The following is a 15,258-nucleotide window of genomic DNA, read 5'->3' as shown; positions in this document are numbered from 1 at the left end:
TGAGAATGTGTTGGAATAGCAGAGTCTTCAATTGCTTTTTAAAAGATTTGACAGAATTCACACAACGTAGAGAGGGAGGCCAGTCATTCCCCAGCCCACTGCTGGGAGTGATTGGTCCCTTCTAGTTTTAAACTGAGTGCGGGGAACCACTAACAGCCTCTGACCTAATGACCTCAGACTACAGGTGGGAGTGTGAAGCTGAATCAAGTCAGAGATGTAGGGAGGAACTGGACCGTGCAGGGCTCTAAAAGTAAAGACCAGGATTTTAAAGTGAATTCTATACTGGACTGGTAACCAGTGAAGCCTGGAGATGTAGCGACAAAAATGTCGGGAGTAGCAGCAAATGTTACAAAAAGCGACTAAAGTGTCGAATCAAAGCGACAAAAACATCTGACAAAAACGACAAAACTTCGGAAAAAAAAACATTTTAGACACCTAACCTAATCCATTAAGTCAGTTTTTAAGGGATGCAGAACTACACAGAGGAAATGTGTGTGTGTGTGTGTGTGTGTGTGTGTGTGTGTTTTGAACGCTCAGCTCTCTCTGCAGCCTCAGCGACACTTGAGCGAACACTCACACAGCTTTTTATACCGGCCGGCACTGGGCGTCATGGCAACAGGTGCAGTCCGCTCCCCGATTGGCTGCGCGGTCCTGGGATCAGCCAGAAGTGCTGAGTGGACCCTCCTTTTTAAAGGCCCCCCCTCCCTCGGCAGCTTCATGGCCTCCTATTATTTAGCAGATTTGTTTTTGCATCCTGGCTGAAGCTTCTAGTGCGAGAGGCAAAAAAGTGCAGCTGGGATCATATATGTGCCTCTGCAAGGACGCCGGGGGCATAACCTAACAAATGTGTGGGGTCAATTGGTAAGCACTGCTTTCTGTTGTGTTCCGTGTGCGGCGAGCGGTAGGGAGCGGAGGTTTAGAGGACTGCTAAGTTGTGTGCCGAGGCGAAGAGTGGGGGGGGGTGATGGAGCGCGTGGATGTGGATAACATCGCCCGGGACTCCATCTTCCGCTTGTGTAAAGTGTTGACTCGATATATTTCAGAGCCTCACAGTGAGAACTTTGGACTCTTGATGAATTTAAGGCAAGTGTTTTCCGGTTTGTAGGTGCTGTACACACTCAGAAATAGAAGTTCCGTCGTGTGCCTATAAGGGAGCCCTTTTGAAAGACAATCGTGTACCCTTCTCTTTCATTTCGTACCCTTAAATAAGCCAAACGGTCCAATTCTGGCCTCTTAAAAAAACAATACTGTACTCTGAAGGGAACGTGTTAAAACGCGCTCCTGTAAGTACAGAACAATTGTCTCGTACCTCCATTTTTGAGTGTGTAAAGTCTGCTGTCAAACGTTTGCTCTGGTAAGAAACAACTTAGTAGTTCCTCTATTCTCTGATGTGTGTTTGTGGTCATAAACTTTGTCGCTTGGATTATTACGTTTTGGGATGAATGGCTCTTTTCACACTGAAGCGGACAGAAAGGGAGAGTTTGTTTGTGACGTTGCTGGCGATGGTCTGCCAGCGTGTTTGTTAGGTTGACTCAGATATTAGGAGGGAGCTGCTACAGGCCGCACGGACTGGGACAATGTCAAAGCTACCGGGCTCCTCTGACTCTCAGGACGGCGGCGAGCGGTCAGTAACAGAAAACCACAAAGATGTCCGCTGTGGGTTAGGGGTTAGGAAGGGAAAAACAACTTGGGTTGGCTTTAGAGAAACTTACGAGAAACAGCAGCTGTGATGTGATTTAAAACAAAAAGGTAAGGTACTGAAAGGGCTTTTGTTGGAAGATGACCAGGACAAACACGATACAAAAGGAAACAAGAAAGGACTAAAGATGGCCGCTGATCGTGACATTAGGGGGGAGAGGAAATCAATTTAAAAGTGAAGAAATCAGGGCCTGAAATTAACACCTGACCACGCGCCAAAGGGGGGGTGAAAATGTCTGAAATCTACCTGCCACGTTGGCCGGGAGCCAACGGGAATTGAGTGATTAATTAGTTGTTTGTTTGCCGGCATTTTCCTTGGATTTCTACTCAAAATTGTGGCGGCACATCGGTGAAGACTCTGAAAACAAGCAACGAAAAGATGAGGGTGATTCAAAAAACAAAGTAAAAGAAGTAATTAAAAGCGGACTGTTGCTGATGACGACGAGGATGTACAACAGACGTACCGAACAAATGGAGTCGTAAAGAGACGGTGTGTGAAACTACAGGCCGTGGTGAAGATGCATCTGAAAGTTTATCGGTGTTTTAAGCCCCCAACGTCTCCTTCCAGGCATGAAGGCACTAGGATTAGGCAATGGTTAGGGTTAGGTGCCTTGAAGTCAACGGTCGCAGCGCTGCCTGGAAGGAGAAATTGGGGGCTTAAAACACCACTGAGCCATCTGAAACCTGCAGGATCTGTTGAGGAAGAGATAAAGCTCAAACGGAGATAATGGCGTGTGGATAATGGACAGGATGAGGGCCAGGGGTGGGGGGGGTGGGGGGGCAGGGTTCAGCTACACAAACAATGTTCCTCTCGGTACATTTAACAGCGAGCCCCGGCCGCGGGGCCACAACAATGGCGTCAGCAAGGCCCATCCGCGCGTCTACACGTTGCTAGATTTCTCTCTGGCTGGTTTCAGTGTGCTCCGACAGCACAAAGGTTGTGGGGTTTTTTTCCATCGCGCTCAGCAGGTCACACAACTCCTGTGTATAAACACATAAAGGTTGCAGCTGCCGCCGTTTGTGGAGAATGTGAAGCGTCTGAAGGAGGTGAAAACGTGTTGCTATGGTGCTTCGGTGAGGAGTGTTACTGGGTGAGGTACTGTCCTGCTTTTACTAATCCAGGCTCTGAATGGAAACCCATAGAAGATAGAAGACGTTTTGGACAAACAGAACTTTCTTTACCTTTCTTTCTTTCTTCGAGGCTTTGAACGGATGCACAACTTCACAGAGAAGATGTATATATTTACAGAGTTTTCCCTGGCTCTGTGGAAGACTTAGGGGCAGTGGGTTTAGGTGTCCTACGTCAAGAAAATGTTAAGTTTTTCGATAAAAGAAATGCAAATTCCCTGTACATTTTAAGTCTGTTTGTGGGACTTTGTCTCTTGTGCGATTTGGCATCTTTTTGTAGTCACGCTGTGTTTCTTTGTGGTCCTTTGTGTTTCCATCGGGGTTGTTTTGGGTCTTTGAGGTCATTTGGCGTCTCTTTGTAGTTTGTTTGTCTCTTTGTGGTAGTTTTGCGTCTCTTTTTCACATCATTTTGGACCGTTATTTTCACCGTATCTGTGTCTGAAACGTTGGAAAAGCTACAGCGGATGAATAAATAACTCTCAAAAAGCTTAAAGACAAAACTGTAAGAACTAAGAAAAGCTAAAGAAGTCCCACCACAACCATTAGATCTGAGTAAAGTCTTTTAGTTTCTTTCATTCGGCTTTAGGTGCTGCACCGAAACCATATGATGGCGGGGAAATCATATTTGCTGATATCTTAAATTCTTAAAACCCTCAGGGTTGGGACGATATGCTTCTGTCCTGATTCGATTCTTTCACCATACATGGATGCCGATTGGATTTGTATTGCGATTTTCATTTATTGCGATCTGAATGGAAACCGGACGTTTGGACAAACTCAGCTTTCTTAACTTTCTTAGAGGTTTTGAACGGATGCAGAACGTCACAGAGAGAATGTACATCGCTATATTTAGTAGTGGTGAAATCAAAGGTTTTATCACGATACGATGTTCCTATATGTATATCCATTCTTTGGACAACGATGAAATATTTGCTGATATCTTAAAGTCCTAAAACCCTGACTGCTGGGACGATATGCTTTTGTCCCGATTCGATGGTTCTGTTTAGTCTGTTTGGGTCTGTTCATGTAGTTTAGTCTGGTTGGTTCTGGTCCTGTAGTTTAGTCTGGTTGGTTCTGGTCCTGTAGATTAGCCTGTTTGGTTCTGGTCCTGTAGTATAGACTGGTTGGTCCTGGTCCTGTAGTATAGCCTGGTTGGTTCTGGTCCTGTAGTAGAGTCTGGTTGGTTCTGGTCCTGTAGTTTAGCCTGTTTGGTTCTGGTCCTGTAGTATAGACTGGTTGGTTCTGGTCCTGTAGGTTAGCCTGGTTGGTTCTGGTCCTGTAGTTTAGCCTGTTTGGTTCTGGTCCTGTAGTATAGCCTGGTTGGTTCTGGTCCTGTAGATTAGCCTGGTTGGTTCTGGTCATGTAGTTTAGCCTGTTTGGTTCTGGTCCTGTAGTATAGCCTGGTTGGTTCTGGTCCTGTAGTTTAGCCTGGTTGGTTCTGGTCCTGTAGTATAATCTGGTTGGTCCTGGTCCTGTAGTATAGCCTGGTTGGTTCTGGTCCTGTAGTATAGTCTGGTTGGTTCTGGTCCTGTAGTTTAGCCTGTTTGGTTCTGGTCCTGTAGTATAGCCTGGTTGGTTCTGGTCCTGTAGTTTAGCCTGGTTGGTTCTGGTCATGTAGTTTAGCCTGTTTGGTTCTGGTCCTGTAGTATAGCCTGGTTGGTTCTGGTCCTGTAGTTTAGCCTGGTTGGTTCTGGTCCTGTAGTATAATCTGGTTGGTCCTGGTCCTGTAGTATAGCCTGGTTGGTTCTGGTCCTGTAGTATAGTCTGGTTGGTTCTGGTCCTGTAGTTTAGCCTGGTTGTAGTAGTTCTGGTCGTAGTTCTAGGTTGTAGGTTGTAGTTCTGGTCCTGTAGTATAATCTGGTTGGTCCTGGTCCTGTAGTATAGCCTGGTTGGTTCTGGTCCTGTAGTATAGTCTGGTTGGTTCTGGTCCTGTAGTTTAGCCTGTTTGGTTCTGGTCCTGTAGTATAGCCTGGTTGGTTCTGGTCCTGTAGTTTAGCCTGGTTGGTTCTGGTCATGTAGTTTAGCCTGTTTGGTTCTGGTCCTGTAGTATAGCCTGGTTGGTTCTGGTCCTGTAGTTTAGCCTGGTTGGTTCTGGTCCTGTAGTATAATCTGGTTGGTCCTGGTCCTGTAGTATTGCCTGGTTGGTTCTGGTCCTGTAGTATAGTCGGTGGTTTGGCCTGTAGTTTAGCTGGTGGTCTGGTCCTGTAGGTTAGCCTGGTTGGTTCTGGTCCTGTAGTTTAGCCTGTTTGGTTCTGGTCCTGTAGTATAGTCTGGTTGGTTCTGGTCCTGTAGTTTAGTCTGGTTGGTTCTGGTCCTGTAGGTTAGCCTGGTTGGTTCTGGTCCTGTAGGTTAGCCTGGTTGGTTCTGGTCCTGTAGTTTAGTCTGGTTGGTTCTGGTCCTGTAGGTTAGCCTGGTTGGTTCTGGTCCTGTAGTTTAGCCTGGTTGGTCCTGGTCCTGTAGTATAGTCTGGTTGGTCCTGGTCCTGTAGTATAGCCTGGTTGGTTCTGGTCCTGTAGTTTAGTCTGGTTGGTTCTGGTCCTGTAGTTTAGCCTGGTTGGTTCTGGTCCTGTAGTATAGTCTGGTTGGTTCTGGTCCTGTAGTATAGCCTGGTTGGTTCTGGTCCTGTAGTTTAGCCTGGTTGGTTCTGTTCATGTGCGTTATTCTTTGCATTACAAATGCTTTTCCTCCCCCCAATATTAACTTAAAGGGGCTCTAAGCGATGTTGGGTGACGTTACTTCTTGTTGACGTTTGAAGTATTTTTAAACAAAACGAGGCTAGCTCACCCCTCCCTCCTCCACATCCCGTCCTCTCCCCCTCCCTTCCGTGATTCCGCGCACTAATCCCCCAACCCCCACCCCCAAATCCTTCTGGTCGGTTATTGGCTGGAAGACTGTTTGTTATGTTTGGTGGTGCAGGTTGGCCAGTTTGATTTTGTTGCTGTTTGTGGAGCCTGGGCTGTCTACAGAGACCGTGTTTTTTTACAGTGTGTTCAGGGGACAGGCAGCTAGTAGATAGTGAGGAGATGTGACAAAAATGTTGTAGCCTAAAAAACGTGTTACATCGCTTAGAGCACCTTTAAGTTTATTTTTATTTTTTTTATACAGTTTTCAGTGTTTATCCAGCGTATAAATGTGCAGAATTTAGCAGACTGTTTTCCTGCTCTGCGTGGAGATGTGGTAACATCCTTATTTTTATTGTAAAATGTTTTAAATTCCGTATAATTCTGCATCCGTGCAGCTTCTGTGTGTTCCTGATGATTCTGTAGTTTTTTCTGCAGATGGTTTCCAGGTTCTAACGCTGAGCAGGCATTTAGGTCAACATTTTAGCCGTTTACCCGTAAACATTGTGACGTACAGGCGTCTAAAAGTGATGAGTCATGTGTCAGATCTTTAACTAGTGATTTTAGTGACGTCAGTTGTTTGTCTGTATCAGCGTTGATCTGGTTGAGTTTGTTAGAGCTGGGACAGTAAACTGAAGATCCTTGAGTTGTGGACAAAACAAGACATTTGAGGACGTCATCTTGGGCTTTTTGGGAAACACTGAGCCACGTTTTTCACCATTTTCTGACATTTTAGAGACCAAACAACTAATTAATCGAGTTAGTTGCAGCCCCAGAGTTTATTAAAGGTGCCGTAGGTAGGATTGTGAAGATCCAGGATGCACAAGGACAGAGGTAATTTAGCCTGAAGCCTGTAACTGTTTAGGTCTTTATCAGAATGCATGCAGGGGCGTACTGGGACAACAATTCGGCCGTGGCACTTCTGTACCTTACGTGCCCAATTTCAGACGGGGACGTTATGTGCTTTATAATTGCAAAAATCAGGCTCATGTAAGATTATGGCACCTGTAGCGTGCGGCGCACTTACAGACTTTCACAAATAAATAATACATACCCTGAAACAATTTATAAAACCCCTTCTGGCATTTTGTCACTTTTGACACTTCTTTCAACGTTTTCTTGCTTGTATTGCTTTTTCTGAATTTTTGGTTGTGTTTTTCATCCTATTTTGTTTCTAACTGTTCTCCAACTGTCTTTATCAAGACAGAGAGGCAGAAACTGTCCGATGTGTCTGTTTCTATAAATCCCATAACATAGGTACACTGTCAGAAATAAAGGTACGGTTGAGGTCCATTTATGTTCTCTGAGGAACAACTGCTGGTGATGTACCCCCGAAGGGTCATAGTTGATCCATAAGGTACACATTTGTACTTTTTCTAGGTTGAAAGGGTACAAACGTGTGAAAGGGTCCATGGCTCTACCATTTTTCGAACATATAGGGATACAATAAGAAAGATGTCAGTGTGTGACCCATGGTGTGACCAAAATTATGTTGGGGGATGGGATGGCTAGTGCCTCAGGGCTGTCAAGGAAATTATGAAGTTCTCAAATTCATAGTCCTAGAGCATTAGGTCCATTATTGTACCCAGGGGTACACATTTGCTCCCAAAGGGTACAAACTGTAAGAAGCAAGTATGTACCCTTGTAAAGGGGTACAATTGGTGTACCTTCGAGGGTACCGCCCCAGTGACGAGCTGTTGGACCCCTTAAGGTACACATTTTGCACATTATTTCTGACAGTGTAGAAATTGTCTGATATTTCCGTGTCTATGAGTCCCATAACATAGGTAGGGTTGCTACGTAGATCTGCCAGTCCAGTCAGAGAGACTGAGGAGAAATGACACCAAGTTGAATTTATGTTAAAACCCTCAAAGATTCGGAGCTTTGGAGGAAACATTTGGGGCTGGAGACCCAGAAGCTCCGCTCCTGACAGAAACTAATCATTTTGGTTTCATCTTCTGAAGATTTGTATTTTATGAAGTACAGCGTGATGTTAGGTAGAATTAGGGTGCGTTCCAATGGCCTATAGTTTCCTGTGAGTAACATCTCCACAGTAGCAGCAACGTATCCAAGGTGCCAAGGAGCAGAGGTGCCTGAATTCTTTCATATGAAGTGCCAAAATGTATCTGGATATAACTGTGCTTTACATTGCTGTAAAACTCAGATTAAGTAATTTTTTAGCTGCATAAAATGTACGGCAAATGAGCATAAGGTTAGGGCTTAGGACTAGCCTGGTTGACACCAGACCCTTCTCAGTTGTAACTGAGAGTGGGTCTGGGGAAGGTTCATTCACAGCCCCAAAGGGGCGTCACCAACGGACGCCGCTCAAATGCCTCTGGGCGCATTGGATAGTCCTTCAACCAATCAGACCAACGATCCAGGTGACGTAGCAGCGACAACAGCATCAACCGTTGTTGCTGCGCTTCGGTGGCCGTCATGTTGAATGGCTCAACAATTGTGATTGGTGCCTCGTTTGGAAATGGGCTTGAATGGGCTCTTGGCCAGACTGACGTGCAAAAGACGTGGAAGTTCGTCAGGGTTTTCCCAGGCTAGGTTAGGACGGCCCGCAGGCCCCGAATTGGGCGGCCTTGGCATAGAGGAAGTGATATCTGTGTTGGTGATGTGGCAGGGTGTTCCGAATGAAGGAATTTTGTCCAGAGATGTTCCCTCATGACCCCCATTCCCTGAACAGGAAGCAGGGAACTGTTTATGCACACTGTTGATCGGAACACAGATCTAGAATTGACTTCTGTGCTTTGAAGCAAAGACCAGACAGTATGAAACCCCTCTTTGTGGCCTTAACGGTCTGCTGTTGTTCCTTCTAGGTTTTCAACGATAGACAGACAGTATTTTAATGGACTGTTTGTTGTTCATGCAGGTTTCCCAAGGGGACGCTACTGAGAAGCTGGCTCACCAAGTCGCGGCCCAGGTTGCTGCTGCTGATCGCAGGGTTGAAGAGGCCTCAGGTGACCCTCATGCGGAGGAAAAGGATGAAGCGCACAAAAGTAGCAAAGGCCACGTAAGCGGTAAATATGGCTTATGTTGCACGGAGGAATGCTGAACCCCACCATCAACGAAAAACTCAGGACGGGGTTAGAGAGGAGGAGACAGAAACAGGTTACGACTCGATGAACTGAGCTGCAGTTTATTCTGGAATAATAATGATGATAAAATGGATCAATTATTTCTGTAGGGAGTCCAGGCTGGAGTTAGATAAGTCTCAGTAAATATTATAAATATTATTACCAGACAAGGTTTCATTCAATCTGTTTGTGATGTTGTTGCCCTTATTTTATTCCTCATTCGTAATTAATTTCAAAAACTAGACCGTCAAAATTAAAGAGTAACTTCGGTATTTTTCGACCTGGGCCCTCAACATTTTTTTCGGCCTTTTTGCAGCCCTTTTTGTCGCCCTTTTCTCTGCCGTTTTTGACGCTTTTACTGACGTTTGATCAATTCTTTGCTGACGTATCTTTCTTGTTATCGTTAACTTTTCTTTAATCATTTTTCTGCTGGCACCCCTAGCTTTTGCCCATTCTACACCCCGGGCCAGGCCCTGTCTTTTCTCTGTTCAGTGAAACTGAACCAAAAAAGAAACCCTTCCGAGTGAAAGACAACATTCCCTCTCTTCCAGAACCTGCAGCCGGATGCCCCACTTCACCTGAGTTGTTGACGGAGAGGATCTGCTCATTAGATATGGAAGACAGAGAAAAGGAAGACCTGTGTGTTGGATCTTTGCCCCAGCAACGAACTAAAACCCAGGAACCACAAAACAGAGTGAAGCCAGAGGACGAACCACAGAGATCGAGACCTCCAGATTAATCCGGATTACACCCAGACTTGGACCACCAGCTTCACAACCCTCTCTTCAAACATACATCTGTTTCGGCTCAAATAGACTGTAATGACTGTGGCTTGTATCACTCTAATCCAAAGACAAACTGTTTGGACTCGGTTTCTGTCTTTCGGGTTTCCAGATCCATATGTTTGAGCAGTAACAAAGTACATTAACTCAAGTACTGTACTTGTACAAATGTTGAGGTACTTGTACTTTACTTGAGCCTTTTCTTTTCATGCCACTTTCTACTTCTACTGCGCTACATTTCAGAGAGAAATATTGTACTTTTTACTCCACTACATTCATCTGTTACAGCTTTAGTTACTAGTTACTTTACACATTAAGATTTCTGCACACTAAAGACATGTAGTTTATAAAAGCTGATGTTTTATTAGAAATTAAACTAGCCAACAATATAATGCCTACAAGTCCAGCTGAGATGATTAGACCATTAAACACCATTTGGATCCTTTACATTTTCTAAAATGGGAGGATTGTTCTTTACATTTAATAATTTTCCTGATGATACTTAAAGACTTTTACTGGAGGGACATTGTCAATGCAGGACTTTAACTTGTAACAGAGTATTTTTACAGTGTGGTATTAGTACTTTTAGTGCAGTAAAGGATCTGAATATTTCTTCCAGCGCTGTTTGAGTCTCAGAAGAGTCCAAACCAGCTGCTGATTAAACTCTGACAGGACGCCAACTGCTGCCTCACATTCTTCTGTCAGATCAAAAGTTAACAACAAATAAAGTTAGCAAAAAAAGTCAAAGGTACAAGCCCTAACCCTAACCCTTACCCTTAGTGTTGGCAGTAACAGTTAGCTAGTTATATAAACAACGGCAAAAGTTGAGCTAAAGCTAGCTAACCCTAACCCTAACAGTTAGCTAGTTACAATAACGACAAAAGTTGAGCTAAAGCTAGCTAACACTAACCCTAACAGTTACCTAGTTACAATAACTACGGCAAAAGTTGAGCTAAAGCTAGCTAACCCTAACCTTAACAGTTAGCGAGGGGTTAGGGTTAGTGTTAGCTAGCTTTAGCTCAACTTTTGCCGTAGTTTATGCAACAAATAATGCTGGTTAAAAACTAACCATGAGAATGTAGATGGCAATCTTCAGTCCTTTTTTTATAACCAAATACAACAATAACAAAGTTTCATAGTGACATCCATCAAGGAAACCTAGCCTTTGTTAACCATATCCACCTGCTGTAAAACGTGAAAACCAAAAATAAACTACTGACTTAATATAAAGTGTGACCGAATATTTGTATTGATTAACGGGATGGCTACATGACGGGTACTCACCAACACATTAAAGAAGGTTCTGGATATCTGTACTTGAGGTGTATTCAGATTTTACAATCCGTTTTTGCTTTACTTTGCCATGTTGCTATGTTGACGAGCAGTTACGACATTTCGTTGAAAAGTCAGTTCTGCTACAAAAATTGTTTAAATAAAGTTCTGGGAACTTATTTAAAAAATCTGCACCGTACAGCTTCCTAGCTAGCTAGCTAGCTGAGCATCAGTTTTTGTTATAGTATACCTGTTAGCGTAAAGCCAGTTAGAGCCAACTGCTAATGCTACTGATCTCTATTCACACGGTGTCACAGCCCCGTTACTCCTCTCTAACAGATTGGGACTGCCGATAAAACCCACAATTATAACAAAACGTAAACGCTGTGATTGTGCGATGTATACAATTCTAGAAATTACATTAGTTTAGTTGTAAATTAGCATGGTATGTATCATGCTACCATGATGGCAGAAACTTTTTGCTTATGTTATCTGGCGGGCTAATTCATTTCATTTGTATATGTATTCATGCATTTGTATTCCCTGGTTCAGCGCTGTTTTAGTTAACTGCCCGCACCACAGTTTATGTATAAATGTGCTTATGTTTGTTAGGTAACAGCTGATGCTAAGCTAAACAGGTCTGTCACTTTTGTTGTTTAAAAAAATGAGAATCAAGATCAAGATGAACTTTATTGTCTCACTTTGGGTCTTAACCCAAGCTGCAGCCATAAAAGGAAATGAGCATAATTCAGTAAAATTTGTATGAACGCCCAGTTAACCTAATACTAAACCACACTGTAGAATTAACATATTTTCATTCATGGTTTCTTACCTGATGATGAGCTAACATTACTTAAACATAGTTGCATTTTACACCGACAACAGCTTTACTGTGGTTTACAATCCAAAATGCTTTCGAGCATTACTTCACAGATGGTTTGGTGTTTTAATTTGTTCTGATAGCTTGTTTTCTCCATTTTAGGCTAACATTTAGCGAACATACGTAGATAACGTACCTAGTTTTAAAGTTGGACAGATTGCAAATCTATTAAATTTTTCCTATGTTCAAACAATACTGACTTCCTGAGTAAACATTATATTGACTTTTATATTATTTATTTTTTTCCGAATTACCTATACTATGACTATGAGACTTTTTTCGACGTACTATACTATAAATAATTTTATTCAAATAGGTGACAGCCCTGTAGCTAACCACAGGTTGAGAGCTCACTAGCCAAAAACTAGCACTAGCTAACAAGTATGTTTAGGATATGAATCAAGTCATTTTTGTAATAATGAATAAATGTATAACATTTTATGATATGCGGTACAAATAATGCATCAGTAACTAATGGCATTTTTCCATTACATGGTACCTGCTTGACTCGCCTCGACTCTACTCCTTCTTTGGTTTTCTGTTATGATAAAAAGTCCCTGGTACCTGCCAACAGGTACTTTATTTAGTATCACCTCAGTCGAGGATCCAAGCGAGTTAAGGCGATACCAAAAGGTGACATGAAAACCTGTAGACTACTGATTGGTTGGGGAGAATTGTCACTAATCAATGTGTCATTATTGCTGAACAAACCCGCCATTTTTAAACAGTTTAGCCAGCTGTGTTTTTTTTTTGCTGCCTCCAGCTTCTTCAGAAACTAAATGTGTCTTCTGGCAAACAGCCCCATGCCGAGAATAAAAAAAAAAAAAACACATCTTCCACGTTCTGTGTGTGCGTCGCGTTAGGTCACGGCAGTTTCCTGTGCCGTTGCAATGACGACCAGCCACGCTTGCCTCACGCATGAGGCGGTACTAAATCTGCAATGGAAAAAGGAGGACGGGACACCGCGGTCGAGTCGAGTCGAGCTGGTACTAGCGGTGGGTAAGCACCATTAGATGGAGAAAGGCTAAAACTGTCCAGGAGAAATGAGCGGGAAAAAGCCAACTGGCTAATTATGCTAACGGTTCCTTTTGTGTACATCTTAGATTTAGAGTACAGCTAACTGGCTAAACTACACTACCAGATGTTTATCATAGTAGGGTTACTAAATTATTACTTTTCACCATTTAACAAGGTTTTTACAGAAGAATGTATAGGGCAGCCTGCTAATTTTCTGACAACATGCTAGCTAGAAGTACAATTTTTGAAGGGAATCAAAGCGGGAAAAACAGCACGACTACAAACCCTTCAGGTGGTTTCTTCTTTAGCAATGCTGCTCTCGGTAAATCTGTTCAACCATCAACTGTGTGTTTCAACTGTGACATGATTAATTTAGACTGAAACGAGACATTTTATGGTCGTCACTACTTCCTTTTCACCGAGCGTCGAAATGAACGGAAGGGGGAAATTTAGTTGCATCTAATTCTGCTGCTGACTATTTCTGCTTTCGGGGTTCTTCTATTCTGCATTGCTTTATTTGTTGGGGTGATTCTGATGTTTTTGGAATTTAAAAATAAAAGTGGCTAGCTGTTTATAGCTTAGCATCCCGGCATGTATATGACTTGAAGCAAAAACTCAACATGTCAGAATTTTCAGAAAAGTGACAATTTCATAACTTTATATTATAGTTTAATGTCAACTGCAGTGAAATGTAGAAAGCAGCCTTTACAGATGTGTTTGATAATGAAAAATGTATTTTGATTGAATCATAGCAGCATCTTTTTGCTCTCATAATGACTTTTAAAAAATTACTATTTCGCTTTTTTGTATTGACAAAAATGATAAAATCCGCATCATTATTTAAAGTTTCATGACTTCTTCTTTAATCTCAACAAATGAATCCTTCGCACCTGGAAACTATTTTGAAATCGCTGTAATGATGTGATTCAACCCCTTTTAAAAGGATTTGTTTACAACATTAAATTTACGTATATATGTGTGATTCAAATATTATTGCAGTAATATTAGTACAAGGTAGGGGCGTATGTCAAATGCAGGGCTGGTGTGTCAAAAAAGTAATTAAGTAATTGTTAATAATTAAACAATTTTGTGTTATAAGCCATAGGAACCTTATTAAGATAGTTTCAGAGTTCTTGTTACACATTAACAAGCTTGTTTGTGGTTGAAGAAACTCTCCGCCTGGTTGGCTGATCCGACTCGAAAAACCAGAAATCTCATGTCTGGTTTCAACAATTTATAAATTAATTTAAATTTTATGAAATTCTATACTGTGACTTTTTACGACTTTTTTCGACATACTATACTAAGACTTTATGATTGGGTGTCTGCGTCAGTTTGCCGGTGTAATAACAAACGATAGAACAAACAAGTAAATTACTAACTTCAGGATTAGAACTGAGCTGCTGACTCAACTGATACAAGGTACAGCAAGATAAGGTGCTGTAGATCAGGGGTCTCCAACATTTTTTTAAGCCAAGGACCCCTTAACTGAAAGAGACATGTAGCAAGGTACCCCCTACTACATATATTGTATAAAATGAAGGTGCATATACAATAATTTGTAGGGTGGCCTAAAGCCTTCACACCTACCTTTTTGCATAGAATACTAAGCTATTAAAATAACCTAATAATTGCTGGCATGATTTTATAAATCATGTTTTAATGTTAAAACATACATCTGTGGATGGCCTTAGTGACTACCTTGACTATAGACCAGTAAGCAGTGGCGATTTATATTTGCTAATAATATGTTGGATTTATGTTAAGACTTTTTACATTTTTGAAAAAACGTTCAAAAATTAACAATAATTTGGAGGCCCCCTGGACTGACTCTGAGGGCCCCCTGTTGAAGATCCCTGCTGTAGATAATTAATTATAAAATAGATTTGATGTTGAGGGTTCAATCCTTTTAAAGGAGCAGTGAATTCTAAGGTCCAACACTGAACGTCAAATACACAGCCAAACAATCTTTTGTATTTTTTTCGACATATTTACCTATACGGTAACACTTTACAATAAGGTACACAAAAAAATAGGTAGTTAATGATTAGTTAGTTTTTGAAAGAGTAACGAATGATTAGTTACTGTTTTTCAGAAGGGCAGTTACTGTTTTTTGAAAGAGTAACAAATGATTAGTTACAACAGTAACTGCCCTTCTGAAAAACAAACTAATCATTCGTTGCTCTTTCAAATACAGTAACTAATCATTAACTACCTATTTTTTTGTGTACCTTATTGTAAAGTGTTACGACTTTGACTTTTTTCTACGTATTATACTATGACTTTTTTCCGAAATACTATACTACTACTACTTTTTTCGACATGCTGTACTATGACTTTTTTTTACTTTTGTCAACATACTATACTATGACTGTTTGACTTTTTTCGACATACTATACTATGACTTTTTTTGACATACTCTATGACTTTATGATTAGGGGTCTGTGTCAGTTTGATTGTGTAAACAACAAATGATAGAACAAACACATATATTCCTAGGTTCAGGTTCAGCTCCCCAAGATGAGCTGCTGATTCAACAGATACTTCATGATCTGTCT

At 41.9% G+C, this 15,258-nt stretch overlaps 1 long non-coding RNA gene across 1 annotated transcript in view; it reads right to left on the bottom strand.

Moving 5' to 3' along the window:
- LOC116048166 overlaps nucleotides 1–490 on the bottom strand; it is a 6,853-nt gene extending 6,363 nt beyond the window's left edge. The window contains exon 1 of the long non-coding RNA XR_004104567.2: nucleotides 480–490. This is a non-coding gene — a long non-coding RNA (uncharacterized LOC116048166). The remainder of the gene's footprint in view (nucleotides 1–479) is intronic.
- Between the last annotated feature and the right edge of the window lie 14,768 nt (nucleotides 491–15,258).

The sequence above is a fragment of the Sander lucioperca genome, chromosome 4, assembly GCF_008315115.2.
Source record: "Sander lucioperca isolate FBNREF2018 chromosome 4, SLUC_FBN_1.2, whole genome shotgun sequence".
Classification (NCBI taxonomy): domain Eukaryota; kingdom Metazoa; phylum Chordata; class Actinopteri; order Perciformes; family Percidae; genus Sander; species Sander lucioperca.
The sequence above is the reverse complement of the archived record's forward strand: the minus strand, read 5'-3'. Positions and strand labels throughout refer to the sequence as shown.